General features: G+C 37.0%; 1 protein-coding gene across 5 annotated transcripts in view; it reads right to left on the reverse strand.

The window, feature by feature from the left end:
* The window catches only part of LINGO2 (leucine rich repeat and Ig domain containing 2), a 512,490-nt gene that overhangs the window by 247,994 nt on the left and 243,474 nt on the right, over positions 1-21,022 (reverse strand). For 4 of the 5 annotated variants that reach the window (XR_004237528.1, XR_004237530.1, XM_032096275.1 and 1 more), the window contains one exon: positions 5,281-5,364. The gene's annotated coding sequence lies outside the window, so the exon portion shown is untranslated. Of the gene's footprint in view, positions 1-138; positions 668-5,280; positions 5,365-21,022 lie in introns of those variants that run through there. The other variant, XR_004237529.1, reaches the window with a different exon arrangement.

Consider the following 21,022-nt stretch of genomic DNA (forward strand, 5'->3'; position numbering starts at 1 on the left):
TATTTTTATTACTATGTCTGCCATGTCTCCTCAAGGCAGTCTACACCATGTTTGGAGTTAAGAGAGAGATTTTTCAGAAGATAAAGGGACCTGCCCAGGAAATTCATTTTTTTAGGAGTAAAATGACAAGATGGACATTGTCAGGTTCTGATAGATTTATTCAACAAAATAGCAGTTACATCCTCATCAACCAGCAAAAACAAATACAAGCTTTCTTAGACACTGTTTTTGAAGGATCTATATTCCAGAGTAGAGCCAGATTGTAAAGCCTCTCTATCAAGTGACCCAAAAGAAGAATGATTTGAAGTGGGGTCCTGAGTAACAACAAGATTTTGAAGAAATTAAACAGGAGGTTGTTCATGCAGTAGCCCTTGGGACAGCCAGGAAAGAACAAGATGTGAAAAATGCATTTTACACTGCAGCTGGAGAGAGTGGTCCTTTCCAAAGCCCCTGCAAAAATTACCCAGGTAGACTTGAAGACAACCCCTGGGATTCTGAGGTTGGGGATACAAAGGATTCAAGGCCTGGTACATCCTGATGATACTGCTACATCCAGACATACCAGTAGCTTACGAAGTGTTTGAGCTGCTTCAGGAGTGACTGGCACCAAATCTCCTCCTGGCACCCCAACTGCCAGTGCTGGGCTGGATGTTCAAAGGGATATTCCCTGCAACACAACATGCCACTGATGTTACTTGGAGTAGATGGATCGCACATATCCCACAATGAGCTTGAATAGAAAACCCCAGTTGCCCTGGGATCCTGGAATTCATCACAAACTGTCCTGAAGACAAATATTTCAGACTATCATCATCAGAGGAAGGGAAGGTGATGTGTACTGAGAGAGGCCCTGCCATATAATCAGCTACCAGAAAATGAAAAGCAACACTCTCTTTTCTGATGGTTCCTGTCATATCGTAGTGATACATCTAAAATGAAAAGCTGCTGTATGGACTCCTATACGTCAAGTCACAGAAGCTACTGAGGAGCAAGGCAGATAAAGTCAGGTAACAGAGCTTAAAGCCATCCAGCAGGCTTTGATATCACTGAATGAGAGAAATGGCCAGCAGTCTACCTCTGCACTGACTTGTGGATGGTGGCAAATACTCTGTGTGGGTGGCTGGAATGATGGAAAAAGACCAACTGGCAGCACAGAGGGAAACCTACCTGGGCTGATGAATTGTGGTAAGACATTGCTGTGTGGGTAGAGAAACTGACTGTGAAAGCACGTCATGTAGATTCACATGTACTCAAAAGCTGGGCTAGTGAAGAACTTCCCAACAAAAGACACGTGGATTGGACTCCCAAGGTTAAGTGTCTCAGGTGGATCTGGATTGGCAACATAATGGGGAATTGTTTGCGGCTCAGTGGGCCCATTACACCTCAGGTCATCAGGGAAGGGATGCAATACACAGATGGGATTGTGATCGAAGGTGGGCTTAACCATGGTCACTATATCCCAGGCTATCCATGACTGTGAAAGGTGCTGCTGTCAAGCAGGCCAAGCAGGTAAAGCCTCTGTGGTATGGGGGCTGATGGTTGAAATATAAATGTAAAGAGTCCTAGCAGATGGATTACAGCACACTGCTGCAAACCCAACAAGGCAAGCACTGACAGTGGTGGAAACAACCACCTCTGGATGGCTGGAGACACACCCTGTGCCTCACACCACTGCCCAGAACATCATCCTGGGCACTGAAGAGCAAGTCCAGCAGTGACATGGCTCCCCTGAAAGAATTGAGTCAGACACTGGGACTCATTTCAAAAATATCCTCATAGACACCTGGCCCAGAGAGCACAGAATTGAGTGGGTGTATCATGTTCCCTATTGTGTGCCAGCCTCTGGGAAAACTGAAGAGTGCAATGGACTGTTAAAAACAGCAGTGGGTGATGTATCAAATATTGGGATCTACATTTAGTGTAGGCCATCTGGTTAGTTACACTAGAGGCTCTACCAACTGAGCGGGCCCTGTCCAATCAAAACCTTCACATACCATAGAAGAACATAAAGTCCCCAGGACACATATTAGGAATGGCTTAGGGAAGACAGCTTGGATTAGAGCTGCCTCAAATTAGAGCTGCTTTTGCTCAAGGACCTGGGTGCACTGGTTAGGTAATGCAGAAGGATAGTGAAACACCATGTGTACCTCAAGGCAATTTGACTTTTGGGAAAGAAGAGTCTGTGATATTGAATTTTATGTATAATATTAGTTGCTGAATGACACTGGCACTGTATGGCATAACAACTATGGACAGTGAGTATGGAGTGCTCCAGAGACACCAGTCATGTGCTCCTTATGCAGCTTGCAACAACCCCATACCACACCAGTCCTCCTGCTCTGAAAGAGAGTTAGGATGGATAGAACCCACAGCCATGGACTAAATTAACTTAAAAGACATTTTGGAGGGAGAGCCATTGACTATGGGAATCATACCTGTGCTTATGCGTATGTACATATATATATTTTTATATATATGTATGTATATAGTTGGAAGATGTAGGACGTGGGCATGATGTCCATGGTGTAGAATAAGGGGTGGAAATGCTCTGGTTCTGGCCAGGACAGGGTTAATTTTTGCTGCATCCAGGAGGGGCACTGTCAGGACTGTGGGGTTATTGGATATCATCTCACACCATGAGCAGCAGAGATGGAGGGATTTGCCAGAGCGTGCCATTGAGTGTCACTGGGTTCCGGGTGGTGAGCAATGGCATGGGAACCGTTTGCCTGTCTTGTGCACTCTGGTATTAGTAGTAGTATTGTCATTTTGCTCTTCATTTTCTTATTTCATTGCTCTTTCTAGCTAATTGTTCTTATTTCAATACTGCATCTTTACCTCTTAGTGCCTTCCCTTGTCTCCATCCTGCCATAGCCGGGAGGGAAGGAAGAGTGAGCAAGCAGGGTGTGGTCTGGGTTGTTTCAGTGGGAACACTGAAATTGGGGAAAAACATTCCTAAACCGAGACAGAGGGGTTTCTCACTTTGTCATTACTATATGATATGCTTTCAAAGTCAGTGCAGTGGTGAAGCACTGATTAATTGTCGGTACTGACAAACTCAGAAATTATTGTAATTCCTTTAAATAAAGGATATAGATCACCCACTTGTCATCATCAGATAGATAAATAGATAGAGAGATACATACTTACATACATGAGTACACATATACGTGAAATTAGATGTCATATAAGACCAGTCTTGACAGAAGTCTGCAATTCCTTATTATTCCTTATTAGGTAATTTTTGCTGATAAACGTAATGCATTTCTAAATCCATTCTTAGGCTATAAGGCCTTATATTGTGTCAGATATGTGACGTCACAGTTTTTTTTAGTATTTTCAGGTTATAAACTTGAACATGTCATTCTCTTAAGTGCTGCAATTTTTTCTGAATTTTTAAATCTTTCCACTTCCCAGCACTTCCCAGCACACCATTAGGCAAATGTGTGTGTGTGTAAAGACAATAAAAGGGTTTGTTCCACTCACATTGGGGACTTAGACACTATTATCACTAAATGTTTCAAATTACTTGTCCTCCAGAAAGAGAAAGCACTGCTTTAATTGCACTGACTTTCTTCTAGGGAAGCAAAAAATTCACGGAGAGGTTTTTCATAAAAGGAAAACTCACCTGAAGCAAAATTTTGTATGAATAAGGCTGGAATGAGTAATTGTTTTTAAATTACAATTTGAACCTCTAGAAAAGTTGCGTTTGTTGTGCTTTTTTTTTAATCAGTCGTCCTGTTTTTTGGCCAGAATGCAGTTAGTTTTTTTCCCAGTAGCCATGAGGGAGAAGAGCCTGTAGCTGTGTGGGCTTGTCTAGGTTGTTCTAAACCACCTCAGGTCACCCTTCGTGGCAGGAGTAAGGGATTCTTGCTTCTGAGAAGAAGGTGGGCATGGCTTGCAGTCAGGGAAAAAAGCATGGAAGCATGGAGGGTCTGTCTGCCTTTGTTTCTCATTGTCCTGGGCTTTGTGAGCATTTGTCCATGTAAATCACCCTCTTCTGTACACTTTTGTTTTTCATATTTTCGCAGTTGCTGTTCATTTTTCTTACCTCATTGCTGTTTCCAGTAAATTGGTTTTATCTTAACCCATAATCTTTGCCTTTTGTCTCCCATGGGAGGGAGGTGTGGGAGAGGAGTGACTAGCAATTTGGAGCACCATTCCTAAACCATGACATTAATAAAATAAATTATCCAGAAAAATAACATTTCAAACCCAGACTCTTCAGTTCACTGAAACATAGATTTAGAAGAAACATAAAGATTTTAGTTATAGGCTAGCTGTGTTGAAATTGGTTAGAATAGGAAGGAATTCGGGCCAGCTAATTAAAGTAGTTAAGAGAGCTGGACCTGAAATGGGTTTTAAGATGTTAGTAACTGATTACTAAATAACTGATGATCTGTCATTTGCATGTTTGCTTAGCTGTGATTAGAACGAGGAATAGAAACATTGATAAATTGGTCTAAGGAAAAAGGACAATTACCAATTTCCTCCCTTGGTGGGAACCCGTTCAAAAGTCACAAAAGAGGAAACTTAGAGGTCACTAAAGTAATTAGGACTGTTAAAATTCAGAGAGGCGAAAAGGTCAAAATGAGGAAGATGAGTTACTTCATCTTTTTAAGACCACTGACCCAATTCAAGACCACCGACTCAATTCAGGACACACACTATGCATGCTTAATGACATTTAACCTCATTTCCATATGAAGCGGAGAATGGGAGGTGTTAATGTTATGAATATGCGTTTGTATTTTGGATATTCATAATTTTTGTAAATAAAAAGCTTTGTGTTTGCTTGGATGAGGGCCCTGAGTCTTAGGGGGCTATCCCACACAGAGCCTGGCACCAAATAAAACATGCACTTTCTGACTCTAAACTGTTAGAGAGTTTTTGTCGTTCTCAGTTCGATATCAATATTAGACCAATATTCATATTTTGGTAAATCATCATACTTTTCCTCAAATTGCAAAATACAGTCCTGACAAGGCTGGGAAAAATATGGAGTATTGTATACACACTGAAAGGATGACAAAATAATTTTATGTTCTAACTACTCTAACTGGAACCGAAAGTACTAGGACCCATGACAAAGTGGCATCTCAAAGAGTTAATGAGATCCTGAGCACTTGTCTTTTAACACATAAGGAAAAGTTTAAGACATTTACACAGAAATATTACATCAAGAATAAAACCAACAGTAACCAAGATCTTGGTACAAACACAAATGAGAACACCAATGGAAAAGCCATCACCAGTACAACAACAACAAAAAGATAAACTTACCAGGTTGACACTGCTCATTTTTCACAATTGTGGTGAAAGTCTTCTACTACTTCCCTCCTTCAGACTGTCTATCTTCATATCAACCTGATAAGAAAATCGATAATAAAAAACTCAACTCCCAACAAATAAAATAATATATTAAAAAAAAAAATTAGAAAAACCCTGAAATCCTTGACTAGATCAGTGTGATAGATCATTTTCTTCCTTTCACTGTTTTTATATTTCAGCACTGAATACACAGCACATCTTTGACATTAAACACTCATAGAAAAGAAAAACACCTCAGTGTAAACAGTTAAAGTTGCATAATATGTTTCCACAGTTTCTGTCTATTTTTGAAATTTAGTAAATAATAAGGTAATCTTTAGAAATGTAATTTATGAAGCTGTACCTGGCAGGAGATAAAACTTGTAGCACACTGACATGGATTCTAAGACTAGAAGTAGTCTTTTATATCAGTTTTTTCAAAGTCTACTTGCTGCTATTGCAGGTTTCTATTACCTAGGGAAGAGCTTATAAAGCATTATAGCACTCAGTCATGGATTCAAAAAAATTAAATCATAGCTTTTTTGGGGGATGGAGGAGGGCAAGGGTAGGGCAGAAGTAAAAGGAAACAAACAACACTGGGGAGCTGAAATCTACAGCATGGAGGTTCTCCACTAAAAATCCTCCTCCTTCTGGTTATATAACAGTTGTAGTATCATTATTAAAGTTAAAAGTAATAAACTGATAATCCAAATACTTCATTAGGAAATTAAAATAATCTTCCATATTTCTTCCCAGCACTGGGTTTGACCTGAAAGTAATGACTTATTTTCAAGATATTTCTTTAAAAATATAGGGTGGCATTTTGTATTCAGGACTTTAAACAACTTCTACCATTTTGGTTTTGAAAAGCACTAGGCTGTACAAAACTGAAAGATGTCAACAAAAACTAATACCAAACTGACAAGCCATTTAAGAAGATCTTAATTTGCAGTTACTTTTATCGTGAAATAATCAGCCATTGGCTTATTACATTGATTGGACAGGCTTAGATTAGTTAAGATTATTTTAATTTGAGATGCCAGAGAAGTCAGGGAGGAAACTTTCTTTGCTTTGCAAATGTCTTTTTGCATAAATGAAGGAAAACTGTACAAACTGAGATCTAGACATGAAATAAAGCAAACAAACATGGGATAGGTAATGCTAAATTTTCTTCAGGTGCATTCTTAGGTGTGCTCTTCTAAATCACGGATTTGTAGAAAAAAGAGAGAGGTTTGACTTATGTATCACAAAACTCACAGGTATGCTTCCACAGTTTATTTCTACAACTAACACTAAATCGATCTCTCAACTTTCTGTTTTTAAGATCTGAGTCAAGACAACTGTTTGTATTAGAGTAGTGTCTGCTTCTTAAATTCTGTTGTCTTGCAGCTTTTTCAGCCACAGGATTGTGATTCATCTTGAGAACTACACCCAAGGTATCAGGCTTTTTGAATTTTTCTATGAAGAATCATAAAGTCACAGAATAACTGTCAGGAAAGGACCTCTGGAGGTCTCTTGATCAACATCCCAATTCATATGCTGCATCAGGATTGAATTCAGAACAAAGACTGGTTAAGCAAAGTATTGAAAAACACATTTCCGTGATGCATTTAATCTAAAAAGTAAATAAAGAGCTATAATTTTAGGAATTCCATGTAGTTTTTACAAATTTATAAGGGCTACTTAACATCATTTAGTTGTTTTTGTTTACTATTTAAAAATAATTTTATATAATTTTCTTTTACCTTGCTGCTATCCCTAATTTGACTACATGAAATGTTTTTTCTAACCATCCTTTTTTAGATATTCCTGCTTCTATATGTGGATCAATGATTCCACTAAAATTTGCCCCAGTCCAAATTTATGTGACAGAAAAGCTTTTCCTTCAAACTACTTTTAAAGTTAGCAAAAATAGCTACTTCATCCTCATTATAATGAATGACATATTTTCTAAGAGTAGCTATTTTTTAATAATTTAGAAGGGATGAAGGCTACCAGAATGATTTCTGTGTTGTTTCATGACTAGTTCTGGAGTATGCTTTTTTACCGCTGTAAATCAGGAACTCTAGAAAATTTCCTCACTATTCAATTAACTACTTTACTTTCAGAATGCACTGTTTAAATAATTTTCTGCTAATGTATTATGAGGAATTATGTTGTGTGATGTAACTGCTAAGTGGTACTCTAATATTGACCTGTATTATATACAGGAGTTGAGGAAGCCTATAAGGATACCCACTTGACTTGTGAGGCATTTTGTGGAATTTTTGACCAAAAAACTAAGAAGCATAAGCTAAATTCAGATGTTAATGAAGATGAACAGGCAGTCAAGGTAACCTTAAGAGGCAAACGTAGAGAATAGAAATGAGCACAAATTCTTACTTTTAAGGACTTGGAATTGAGGCAGAAAAGACCTTTGATATTTCTTCTTAAAATATTTATGCCATTCAAAAGATTCAACAACTGAACTTCTGGACTATGCATGAAGGGTGACTTATGATAAAAGATTTAAACTTGATATGCTGAACATAAATGTCTACTTAGCTTCCTGCACTTTTTTCTTACTGAGAAAATGAAATGTGCAGTGAAGCCACATGAATGAGGCAGTAGAATTATAGGAGAAACAATGGAAAAAAAAATAAAAAGCAGAAACACTGATTGTCAATATTCAGAGCAATCGTGTGAGAGTTCTATGCTTTGAGTAAAGTCTACTATCCTTTTGTATAAGGATGTTTCTTCAAATACATTTTACTCAACAATTATACTTTATTTCACTTATCTTATACAGTTTCATAGAATCATAGGGCAATTTGGTTGGGAAGGGATGTTTAAAGGTCATCTAGTCCAAATTGCCAATTGGCATTTGAGATATTTTCTCCAAAGTTTTTTCTTCTAAAGAAGAGCTTCAGCACAGAAAGCTCTCGCAGCTTTTTCACTACAATCACCTACACAAAGATACAACTTACCTAGCATGATTCTTTCCTAGTGGACTAACCAGAAGGAATTTCCTTCAGTCCTCACGTCAGGGCAATGATATTACATGGTCTACATAAATATTAATGTCTTGAGACTAACAGAACTAATGGAAATATTGTTTCAGATCCATGTTTTATCATATTAGACATCTAATTTTCAGTATACCTGTGTCTGAGGCCAATTAATACACATTTGGTCTTGGATACACTTACTACAAGTCTTGCAAATAGAAAGAGATCCAAATGTTTTCCTAATATGTGACTGGAATTTACCAGACTGAAAGAAGAGCTACAGTATGATCAGGAAGTAATGAAATAAAAGCAAAAAAACTCTCAAAATTTCAGAGCCCAGAAAAGCAGCAGCTTCAAGAGATGGCAGCAGTATAGACAGCAAGTACTTAGAAGAAACTGTAATCAAGCTATCCACAAATAATAGTACAGTTCAGATTTCATCCATGACATAAATGAGAGTTTTTAGTATCTTAGGTGAATGAGAGTATATACTGGCGCTACAATAACTTCTTTCTTTTCTTTTTTTTAATCTATCTTTCTTTTTCTTTTTCTTTTTCCTTTTTTCTTTTTCTTTTTCTTTTTCTTTTTCTTTTTCCTTTTCTTTTTCTTTTTCTTTTTCTTTTTCTCTTTTTCTTTTTCTTTTTCTTTTTCTTTTTCTTTTTCTTTTTCTTTTTCTTTTTCTTTTTATTTTTCTTTCTTTTTCTTTTTCTTTTTCTTTTTCTTTTTCTTTTTCTTTTTCTTTTTCTTTTTCTCTCTCTCTCTATTTCGTCTCTCTTTCTCTCTTGTCTTTTTGGAGAAAAAAAAAGTAAAACAGCAGCAGATATCCTCAATAGCAAATCACATTCAGATTTTTCCATAAAGATGTAAAGACATGACTATTTAAGTAATAAGATAACTGCTTATGAATGAGGACCAAACATAGACATCTTACTATTTTGACTATGCCTATGGCTTTTAGAAGTTTATTAATCATACAGGTGACATTCAGCTCTGATCTTTAAAATACCAGCACTAGAATCCAAGAGCATTTACCAAGAGGTTGCTCATTTTATACAAGAATCCTCACTTTCCCTTAGCAGTGCTGGAAACAGACTATTGCTGAGCTTAACATCTGGTCTGAGTAAATAAAGAAATTCTCAGGGCGAAGAAATCACATTTTCCTAAGTTGCTTAAGTGTCTTCCCAGCTGAGAAATCAGAAATATCTTACCAAAGAGCAATGTGAAAAAATGACTGAGGACACTATAAGCATCTGAATTAGGAGCCATTATTTGAATTTTTGAGGGGTATATTTGTTGTGCTGTGATTTTTTTTTTTACCTATCACAACTAGGAATATTGAAAGGCAATCTGTCTCTTACCCACTAAACAGGACCTATTCATTTCAAAGGGACTACTTATACCCAAACATACTTTCTAAGTGTAATCAATGTAATCAAAGAATGTTGAGGCTTGATTTTAATTGTGTGCCACAGAGAAAATGAGATGGCACCTGCAGAAACAGCAGCTTTCACCAGTAAATCTACTATTAAGCTATTAACCAGTTAACAGACCAGCATATATCTACAGTCTGACATCCCCAGATTTACCAACAGATTAAAATAAATCTCATAATTGATTTGTCAAATGACTGCATTAAATAGAGTGCTCTTCCACCTAACAGAAAAGATGCCACTCATTACATTAAAATTAATTGGCACACTTTCTAAAAGGATGCTATGCACATACATATATTTCAGCTGCAAGGCATCTGAAAGATCCTGTCTCTACCCACAACCAATATGCAGCCTTAATTTATAACCTGAACAAGATGCCATAAAGAGCCTAAGAGCAGTGGGCTTGAAAACTGAATATTTTATTAAATTGATCACAGGTAGGAACCCACTACTTTTTTAATAGAAAAATCAGATTAGTTGCATGATTTGTTTGAGCACAAATAAAGTATTAAATCTATCAGTAGAAAATATTGAAAACAAGATTTCCTATAAGCACTAGGTTTTAATCATTGCCAAGAAAATGTTTCTCAGTTCAGAAATACAGTGACTCTCTAACTGGGATTTCTTATTCTAAAAAGTCAGTTGCTGTTTTACATGACCATGATCTTATTAGAAATAAGAAAGTTTTAATAAATTTGTCTCTAGAATTAATGCATGAGTTACTGGGATTTCTGGTTCTGGAGAGTGGAAAACAAGAGCAGTAAAGTAATTCTGAAAAAACAGATAATTTATTGATAGTGTTTGAAAGGGACACATGCTAGTGGATCCTTAAACAGTAGACATACTTAATAAAAATATTTTTCTTTGGATTGTTTTCCATTGAAATCTTTATTACTCTAACAGATTACATTCTTACACCGTAAGGATTTATTTGCAAGTCAATAGATTACCCATTTATAAAGTGCTTTTTTGTGCTATACAAGCATTTTGGAAACAGTTTTGGATAAAAATAAATGAGTTTCAATATAAATAAAGAAATTAAGAACCTGTAAAAATTCAGGGGGCACTCAACACGATATTGTTGTGGCAGATAGAGATACAGGCAGATACAGCATGAATCAGTGCAATGGAATTATTGTTTTAAGGAAAAGACCTAAGAAAATTTGTTTTATTATGGAGCTTACTCTGAAATAAAGTGATATAGACTTCAACTATAAACTTTTTCTGCTTCTGGCACTGGGCTAGAGAGACAGAGGGAAGAAAAAAATTACACCAAGGATTATTCTAACTGATGCAAAGCTATAAGCAACCATGTTAAACCTGCCCTTTCTAGCTTGTTCAGTGTTAGATAAAAAAATGTGCTTTTATTTTACTTGTGTTCTTTGTATGATTTCACAAAATGTTAAATCAAGTTTTATCATCAGTTCTTTTAAAATTTCAAACCCTCTTCTTCCTACTCATTATTATCTCCCAGCTCCACTCCTCATTTGCTAAAATGCATTATTTTTATCCCAAGAGATATAATTTTTACTTAGAAATACACTAAGGAAAAGAGCAAATGCTGTAAAATTCTCTGACATGGTGAAGTGTGGAGTGCTCACTGGAGGCAGTCATGAGTAGTGACTGTTCTGTCCCTCGGGAAACGGTAGATGGGACAGACGCAGAGACTTCTACTCATTCGCAGCTCATACTGCCAAATAGTTCACTGCGCAAAAACGCTTCCCTCACATCTACAGTTTGCATTTTTCATGTTTGCTTCTCTGATATTTCCCACAATGACAACTCTGAAAGATACCAGAGCATTTCTGAAAAAGCCCTCCCTCAGGGATTTCTTAGACTTCAACCAGTTTAAGCTGTGCCACAATGTTTTTCTGAGCAGACCTCTTAGTTTATATTAGTTCCTACAGTCAGGCTAGTGGTTGTGCCTACATTTCACGTACAGAGAAATACAAAAAGTTGCATTAAACTAGAAGAGTTAATGTTATTTCAGATTGAGTTTTCATCTTATATTTCTAATTATTTTAAATATAGTAATACCATATACTACAGTATTGAGAATACTACATTGAGAATATTAGAGAATACTATATTGAGAATACTACCTTGATTTGTTACATCATACATTCTCCAGCAACTAAAAATTGTCTTTCAAGCACAGATTACTTTAGCCTCCTCCACTAGTACTCTGAATGGTGCTCAAATCCACCTCAATGTCCAATGAAATACTTGTATTTATATGTTCCTTTCTTGACTCTAACACATTTTACTCTCCTATGATGTTAGTCAAGTTCAAAATCCAGCCTTCATCTACTTGGAGTGCTCAGGATTTTATGTTCCTTTATCCTTCTGAATCTCCTTTATCTTCTTAACATGCCAGATTTTGTCTTTAGGACTCTGTCAATGATAGTAGCTGAACATAATGTTTTTTCTTCCTTCCACCCACTCTTTACACCCCTATCTTCTTTCCAACTCTTCGTCTAATGTTGGCTTTCTCTCATGTTATCATGTCAGCAACAGCATATCTGGAAGGAAAACCAGAATTTTAACCTCGAGAAAAATATGACAGTATTTATGCTGTAATAATTTGCTGCTGGCAAATTATTAGTAGGGAAGGTAAAATTTCAAGATTTTTGGCTCTCCACTATTAAAATATCAATAGAAGTGTAACTGCTTAGTAGAAAGGGATCTTAATAATTTTTGAGATTATTATTTCCTATTAATGACATTAGATTAAATGCAAGCATTAGAAAGGGAGAATTTCACCACCAAATACACAACAGTACTTGTACTCCCCCAAATAAAAGTTCATTCTTCTGGCAATTTCAACCCCTCATGTCTTTGTAGGGTATGTTTTGCTAGTTTCTAACCTATTGACAACTTGCTGATGGCACATCAACACCGTTATCCAATAATCAATAAAACCTCCTGCCAATTCTTTGAATAAAGGAAATAACTTACGGGAGCTTCCAGGTTCATCTGGGCTAGTGCTTCGGATCAACTTGACCTCTGTGACTTAGGAGCACTCAGCCACTAAACGCAGTTGCATCACTGTGACACTGTGTGCACAGCTGCGTGAGGATATAAATTTTGCATATGTAGTGATAGTGTGGGTTAATGCATAGAATAAATCATTAGTACTAAGCATATACTACACTGCCAATGCATGAATTTATGAACAACTTTGAAATGTAACTAATCAGATTGAGCAATATAAATTCATGGCGTTACACAACGGTTAGCATTGGAAGGGACCCTAAAGACCATCTAGTTCTAATCCCACTGCCATGGGCGGAGATACCTTCCACTAGAGCAGGAAACTCAAAGCCCCAGCCACCCTGCCTTGAACACTTCTAGGGACTGGGCATCCACAGCTTCTCCAGATAATCTGTTCCAGTGCCTCACCACCCTCAGAGGGAGGAATGTCTTCCTTAGAAGAGATTGATGGATACACAGCGTAGCTGACATTTTTTCGGCATCAGACACTCCCATCAAAGCAGTCTTGGATATAGATACCCATATATAACCCATGCACACAAATGCACTATCAGTTGCAACACAGACTCTATGCAACGCCAAATTTCAGACAGCACAGACATATCACATGTAGAAGTAAGTACAATATGCATAGTCTAGGAGATCTGATCATTCTCACCATCACATAGAGAATAAATCTTTGATTATTACATGCAAGCCTGCTCCCAGGATGCCTGTGTAAACATACAGGTTTTCTTTCTTTTTCTCCATACATAGATATTTTTTATAAAGAGTAAACATAATCAGACTCCTCATTGTTCTTACATTTTAGTGTGCTGGGAATCTGTGTTTCCAAGTTATATATTCTTTATTTTTAAGTTAATCATCTTAAGAAAAAAGTCAGTAATTTCAACACTGTTTAAAGCAGTCTTATCACTAGAATTTTAAAGGTAATTTAATAATATCAACAAAAATTTACATCTTTGATATTTTTCTTACCAAAAGTAAATTTTTGTCCAGGCATCTTAACCAGTAGCCTAATATTTATTCTTTCGTCTTTTGAAAAGAGGGAACCCTTGTTTTCAATTATGCAATAATCTTACTAGTAAATATCAACATACCATTTTAGAGCTCTAGCTATTTGTTTTGCAACTTTACAGGTGTTGCTTCAACTTGCTATGTACTACATACTCATTCAGTCAAGCTATATTTTACATCTTATATAATACAAGTTTCCATCTCTATTTCTGCGCTGGTCCAATTAGCTCCAGCCACTTTGTCTCCTGAGGAGAACTCAGACCACCAGCCGTGGTGGTCAGCAACCCAAGTTTAGTACATGACTTTGTCATAGTGAGAAGACATAATTCCTTTGTTCTGCTATTTGCATGCTTTCCCCTGATTGGTTAATGTTTCCCCCCCTTCCGGTTTTATGTATGGTATTATGTATATTCATTTCCCTTGATTAATATGTATCAGTTCTAGAAAATTCTTTGTCCCTTGGTGCCCCACTGGATCCTCCCTAAGTGCCACCTATGTAATGTTCCCATTGGTTCCCTTGCTCTCAACCCCGCCTACTTGTCGCTATCCCATTGTAATCCATTTCCCCGCCTACTCAATACTCAGTATAAAATCTCTGGACCCTATTAAGAATTTGGCTCTCTGTCCCTGTCCTTTGCTGGAATGAGCTTGCGTGGAACACATATGGAGAGTCCCCTTTCTTCTTTGCCTTCGCCTGTGTGCCTGCTTAACAGGGACTGGAAGATACAGCCCCATTTGGGTGAGGAGCTCAACCACTTTTTATTGTGTGATGGGCACTGAGTGCTGCCTTCCAGAGCGGTTTCAGCGTTTACCTCCAGGCTTCTTCGTGTTGGCACGTGAGGAGTAAACCCCCTTCTGCCAGCTTCCTTTCAGCTGCTAAAACCCGTCACAGTTCCATTCTGTTCTTTATCTGCCTAAATTTCTTTAATAAAAAGAGCTAGACAGATTTCTGCATATTACATTTTTATGTTTATTTTTAGCATATTATAAATATAATTGGTCATATGTAATTAATTGTATTTTTATTTGCAATATTTTCCAAATGTTTTTAGACACTGCTGATAGTAATTAAGAAATAATAAATTCTCAAGAAAATTTACACAAGAATGGAACCAAGAATCATGAAGGACCTAGAAAATACCATTTACAGATGAGACGTGTGCTAAGTCAATCAGTTTGTTCAACACGAGATGACTGAGGTAGTACATCACTTGACATGAAGAGGCTAATGATTAACTGTTTTCAAGTTCTACTGCAAGCCAGACAGGAAATGTTGATACAACTTGCAAAAACAAACTCTTAGGGCAGTTAAATAACTTTGAGGATTTCTGTCTTGAATAAATTTAGCAACTTGGACATGAATCTGTCAGGAATGACCTGGCTATAATGAAGTCTACCTCGAGATCTTGGACACTTGCATCTACCCATTGAATGTTTCTTAGAAATAAAATTCTGCCTGAGACACAATCCATGAGACTAAGTTTATTATTATGTCATACCTGAGCATGCATAAAGCTTGATTTCTACAGACACAGAGTTTTGAAATTCTGTTGTAGCAACAAAAACTTTGAATTTATTCTCAAAAAACGTAGCTGTAATGTATATTAGGTAGATCTGGAAAAATTCAACAGTGACCTTGCAAGTAAAATATACAAATATTGGAAAGAAAAATCTGGCAAAAAAAAAAGTATGTTGACCCCACATTTGTTTAACTCAGAAAGCTTATGTACCGCAACATTTTTTTGTATAATTGAATTAGCAACTCATTCCCTTTTTCAGTATGTAACCTTAAAGGCACTTGAGACTTCCTCTGTCCAGGTCCTGGATAACTAACTCACTTGAATTTCTGAGACTCTGATTCACGCTCTGACTTCAACAGACTAAAATCCTCATGCTTTATCCAAGTTAAATCACTTTGCTCCTGGTAAGGTTGAGAAATACCAAAGATTTACTCATCATCCTCTTCGGAAGGTTCTCACACAGGGATGTTATAACACAGGGGGTGTGCCCACAGGAGGTAACTACTAGAAAATCCCCCAGCTCAGGGTCTGAATTCAAGCTTTGCTGGGCTGCCTAGAGTCTCTCCTTTGTAAACAAACAGTGCAGGCTTTGGGTTTTTTAACTTAGATAGAAGACCTACTGATATATTACTTGTGCTCTGAGGAGAGGAAAAACAAAGCAAATAGAGGAAAGTTACTTCATTTATAGATTCAAATGCCTCTCACTTTTTCTTTTTTTGGATCTGTTCATAGGATTTTCATCAAGATGAAGTTCGCTCCAAAATCTTGACTCCTTTTCAGATTACATTCTGAAAAGCCTAGTGATAACCTAAAGGTGACCAGTAACACATTTTAGAATCCAGCACTGAAGGGCAGTTCAGATAAGTGCTTAGAGTATACAACAAACTACAGAAACTACAGCGAGAGTTTAGTTTGTAGATAACTTCAAAGTAGTCCACAAAGATTAATTCTATCACCTCCTGCAGTTACAATGTTACAACATGTAAGTTTTCTCCAAATATCTCACTGCATGCACATAGCTGCTAACCAGCCTAAAACTAAATATCAGTTGTTTTTTCTTTCATTAACTTATTGTCTTTTTTTTTTTTCCTTGCCACAAGACTGCTGCCATGAAATCAATTTTCATTCACCAGAATACTTGAATTTCAACAAAGTAGTACAGAAATCTAGTTTCCTCAGTGTGGGATAAACACTGTAATTTGTAGTCCAAAAACCCATGTTTTGAAACTTTAGCAACTAACAAGGGAAAAAAATGTGGCTGTTCCACAGTTCTAAATTATTGACAAGTAGTCTAACAGCATGACAATCTGAAATCCAGGGGTATCTGCTTTTTTGAAATCAGGATTCTAGGTTGTTTTTAAAGTGGTCAAAATATAATTTAAAAGCAAAAATTAATTAAACAATTCCCACACTACAAAATTTTATTATTCTATACAATGCAACACATCAAGAAAAACAGCAGTAAAAAGCCTTTAATGCATAACAATAGCTTTTTAGTATCATAGAAATGTACTTTCAAGCCAGTAGAATAAGTGAAGCTCTTCATTAGACAGTATAAGAAAACAAGGCATGAAAAGAAGATAAAAAAGCCTTCTTAATAGCTCCTGTGTGGATAACGTAGGGCAAAGACAATCAATATCCATGCTTCATTTATTTTATGGTTTTGAACATTTAAAGACAAAATGTTAGTATTTTCTGTCCTGTCGGGCTTCACAGACTTGCAGCAGTAGTGACAAAACAGATTTGCATATTGAGATGTGATTTATATGAATTTGTATTCCAGTGACATGTGGTTATTGTTCCCCAATATGAAAGGTAACACCTACTCCATTAGTCTGGATTTGCTGAAAAACTCACTGGCCTACTAATTTGGTTAATCATCAAAATGACCCAAACAACCAATCCAAAGGATCATAAACACAGTATAAAATCACGTAAAACATATGCCAATAATTTAAATATCACATTAAATACCTTAATAAATAAGAATAACCTTTACAATCTGTGCATTTACTCCTGACTGAAAAATGAGACTAAAATATATATGCTTTCCAATGTCTTTTCTTGATATTTGAACAATTATTTTTGATGTGTTTAAATATAATTTTGTGTGACAGTCATACTACCATGTTTCAAATCCTTACTATCTCAATCAGATCCAATTCTTAGAAAGAAATATGCTGTATTAGAAACAGAACAGGGAAAGCACATTAGTGAAAAATAATTTAAGAAAAGGATGTGCTGGAAAAATAGAGCATTTCATCATGTTCTTTTAAAAACACAGAGTGGAGCAATTTTATCCTATGCAAAATACACAGCACGGTCAAGATAGAAACTGGTAAGTCGTTCCATGCAACAGTTTCAGCTAATAATAATAGCCTAAATGAAACATTAAGCCTTTTTTTAATAATAAAGAGAAATAAGAAACTGCTTGGACTTCCACAAAGTTCTTCCTGCAGTTTTCCTGTATATTTAAAAGTCTGGGAAACAGGAAACAAGTCACATACTATAAACCTCTACATTAATATTTTTTAACTGACTGGCTTCACTCCTTCAACCTGCTTGGCAGTGCCCCTATTTTATCACTCCCCAAGGAAAGCAGTTGCTGCATATACACACTCCAGTAATCATGCATACAGATAAGATTTGACCTCTTGTTTACAATAGGTTTCTCTAATGTTTAAAAGTCAGACCACGCTACTGATACATTTGCTAACCTATACAATACTATATACTAGTGATTTTTTTAAGCTTCTGAAGGAAATTAGTTTCCCATATAATTAAAACTAAATTGTGTTTCACTTGTGCTCTATCTTTTTTATGAGCAGAGATAAATCAACTAAGGAAAGCTGCAACTTCACAGCAAGGCAAATTATGTTTACAGAATACAGAGTTTGTACAGCAATACGAGTACAGCACAGACAGAAGTGACTAAGAGGCTCTAACTGATAAACACCTCCAAGCATGTGCACAGGGCAACACTGACCACCACAACTAGTGCATGCAGTTCTAGGACTTAAAATTCTGCTGAGCAGACTTTATAGCTGAATTTATTGTCATTTATCTCCCAGAGAAGAGGTGCAAATCTTGAAGAAAATAACTACTTTTTCAGACGTACTTTCTAAAGCTACTTTCTACCCAAAGTAAATGTATTAACTTCTAGAATTCTCCCTCATTTATTTTTATACAGAAGGTGAATTGGGCTCTTCCCCTTTGGCACACTAGACACAAAAACCTCAAGTACTTTTTGGATATGCTCTCACTGAATCCAGTCTCACCAAAAGGTGGTGGTAATGAATGAAAAGGATAAGTCATTGATGGAGCTGTTGCCACAGATATTTGAATTTAAAGCTTAGGGATGCACAAAATTTTGAGAGGAAGAAAAATAACACTTCAATGCTAATCTATTAAAAACTTTGTAATTATAATAAACTGAAATATTTTATCTGCCACCAATGGAACGCCTCATTGTATTTGATATCAACAGGGTGCTGTCTCTCACAGGATTAAAAAGAAAAGAACTATTTCTTAAATACAGTATCTTAGTATTGCAGCTTTTTCTACAGCAATACAGAAGTTTAGTTTATCTTTCTCTTGAGATTTCTTGACTTTTGGGGCCTCAACACAGAGAAATGAGTATTGTAAAATATATTTTTCTGTGTCATATTAATTGCTGGGGAATTTTTATGCTTAGGTTGAAAGAAAGTACATAAGCCAAGACTGAGAGTGCAGGCTGAAACAGAATTTGGGACTCACATCCAATGACGACTGTAATCTAAAGCTGAAATGAGAGGATAGTGTCTTACAAACTACCAGATGCATAAATTATCTGATACATTTTCCATTAAAAATCTGCTATATACAAAATCCACCTCCTTCCCAGCCTTCTACATATTGCTGCTTGTGCATTCCTAAATTGTGAATCTGAAAGAAATGCCATGGGAAACAATATCCTTCTTATGACAAGACATGACTGTTATGAAAAGAGAGAAGAGGAAAAGAGTGAGAAAGAATCTATCAGCAGTGCCACATACTTGTATGATGGTGCTGCAACCAAAAGATGTAATTCATTTCCCTGGAAATCCCCTCTGTAATGCCAGATAATTTTTAGTAGCATAACTGCCCTGCAGAGTACCATGGGATAAAAGTAGCATAAACAAAACTAAAAAAAATTGCCATTACCTTTAAATCTAGTATGTTTTTATGTGTGAGCAAAGAATTCAGAGTTACCACACTGTTGTGGTTTTTAAGAATGGTATTCCCCAATTTAGTGTTCCTACTAAACAGCACAACTCTGGCTCATTCTGCCTCCCCCCACCCCCTGCCTCTGCAGCAGGATGGGGATGAGAATTAGAGGCACAACAGGTAAAGATCAAGGGTTGAGATAAGAACAATTTACTGGAAACAGCAACGAGGTAAGAAAGGAACAGTGTCAATATTAATAACGGTGTGCAAGAAAGACAATCAGTCCACATGCAAATGCCCACCCGGTGAAACCCAGCGTGACCCTGATGGGGAAGGACCCCCTTCCACCCACTCCCTGTGTATGGTGCGAGGCGGTACAGGACAAACTGCGGGCCTGGGTTATGCCCCTCCTGGCTACTGCAAAAAGTAACTGTCCTGGCCAGAACTAGGACATATACTAAACTACTTTAATCATAAAACTTTTATTACTGGCAAGGGGAATATTTGGAAAGAAAAGAGAATCTTGAAAGCAAGGTAGAAATTCAAGTAAAATATTCAGTTTCCACTATTCAGAAAATCCTATTTTATTAATTCTCGCTAAAGAGAGTTTCAAAAAATGAAAGGGGAGGGTTTTACGGGTTTGTGACCTTGATGAGATGAGGAGAGGAGAAAAAAGATGCAGGAGAAAATGTTACCAGGAAATCTATAAAAATAAACAATATTGATAATCAGAATAAAAACTGTGTGGGTTTTTTTTGCATCTCTGACAATTGTACCAATAAAATCTGTTCTAACATTTTTAACAAAATAATGTTTCCTAGGCTTGATGTTTCAAACTTAAGTTTGAAAGACACTGGAAAATATTTCATTTATAATGCTAAGATCTGCATGGCGTTTGGGTTCCTGTCTAGAGCTCTGGGCTATTCACTTGGCTCTAACCCAGTCTTTTGTAATATCTTTGCACTAAGTGGTGAAACAGGATCTCTGATGTTATCCAAACATTTCACTCTATCCATTATGCAGATAACTTCTTCCCTCAGACTGGCCTGTTAGTATTAAATATGCACAAATCCCAGAACAGATTCATACGGGGGAATGAGATGATGGAAAGCAGTGCCATAGAAAGGGACCTGGGGTCCTGGTTGATGACAAGCTGAGCATGAGTCAGCAGTGCCCTGGCAGCCAGGAGGGCCACCCATGTCCTGGGGTGCATCAGGCACAGCATCACCAGCCGGGCAAGGGAGGGGATTGTCCTGCTCTGCACTGGGGCAGCCTCACCTCGAGTGCTGGGGGCAGTTCTGGGTGCCACAGTATACGAAGGATATTAAGCCATTAGAGAGGATCCAGAGGCGGGTAACAAAGATGGTGAAGGGCCCAGAGGTGAAGCCATATGAGGAACAGCTGAGGTCACTTGGTCTGTTCAGCCTGGAGGAGACTGAGGGAAGACCTCACTGCAGTTACAACTTCCTTGTGGGGGCAAAGTAAAGGGAGACACTGATCGGTCTGGTGACAGTGAGAGGACTCGATGGAATGGCCTTAAGCTGAGTTGGGGGAGGTTTAGGTTGGATATCATAAAAAG

The sequence above is a fragment of the Corvus moneduloides genome, chromosome Z, assembly GCF_009650955.1.
Source record: "Corvus moneduloides isolate bCorMon1 chromosome Z, bCorMon1.pri, whole genome shotgun sequence".
NCBI classification, from domain to species: domain Eukaryota; kingdom Metazoa; phylum Chordata; class Aves; order Passeriformes; family Corvidae; genus Corvus; species Corvus moneduloides.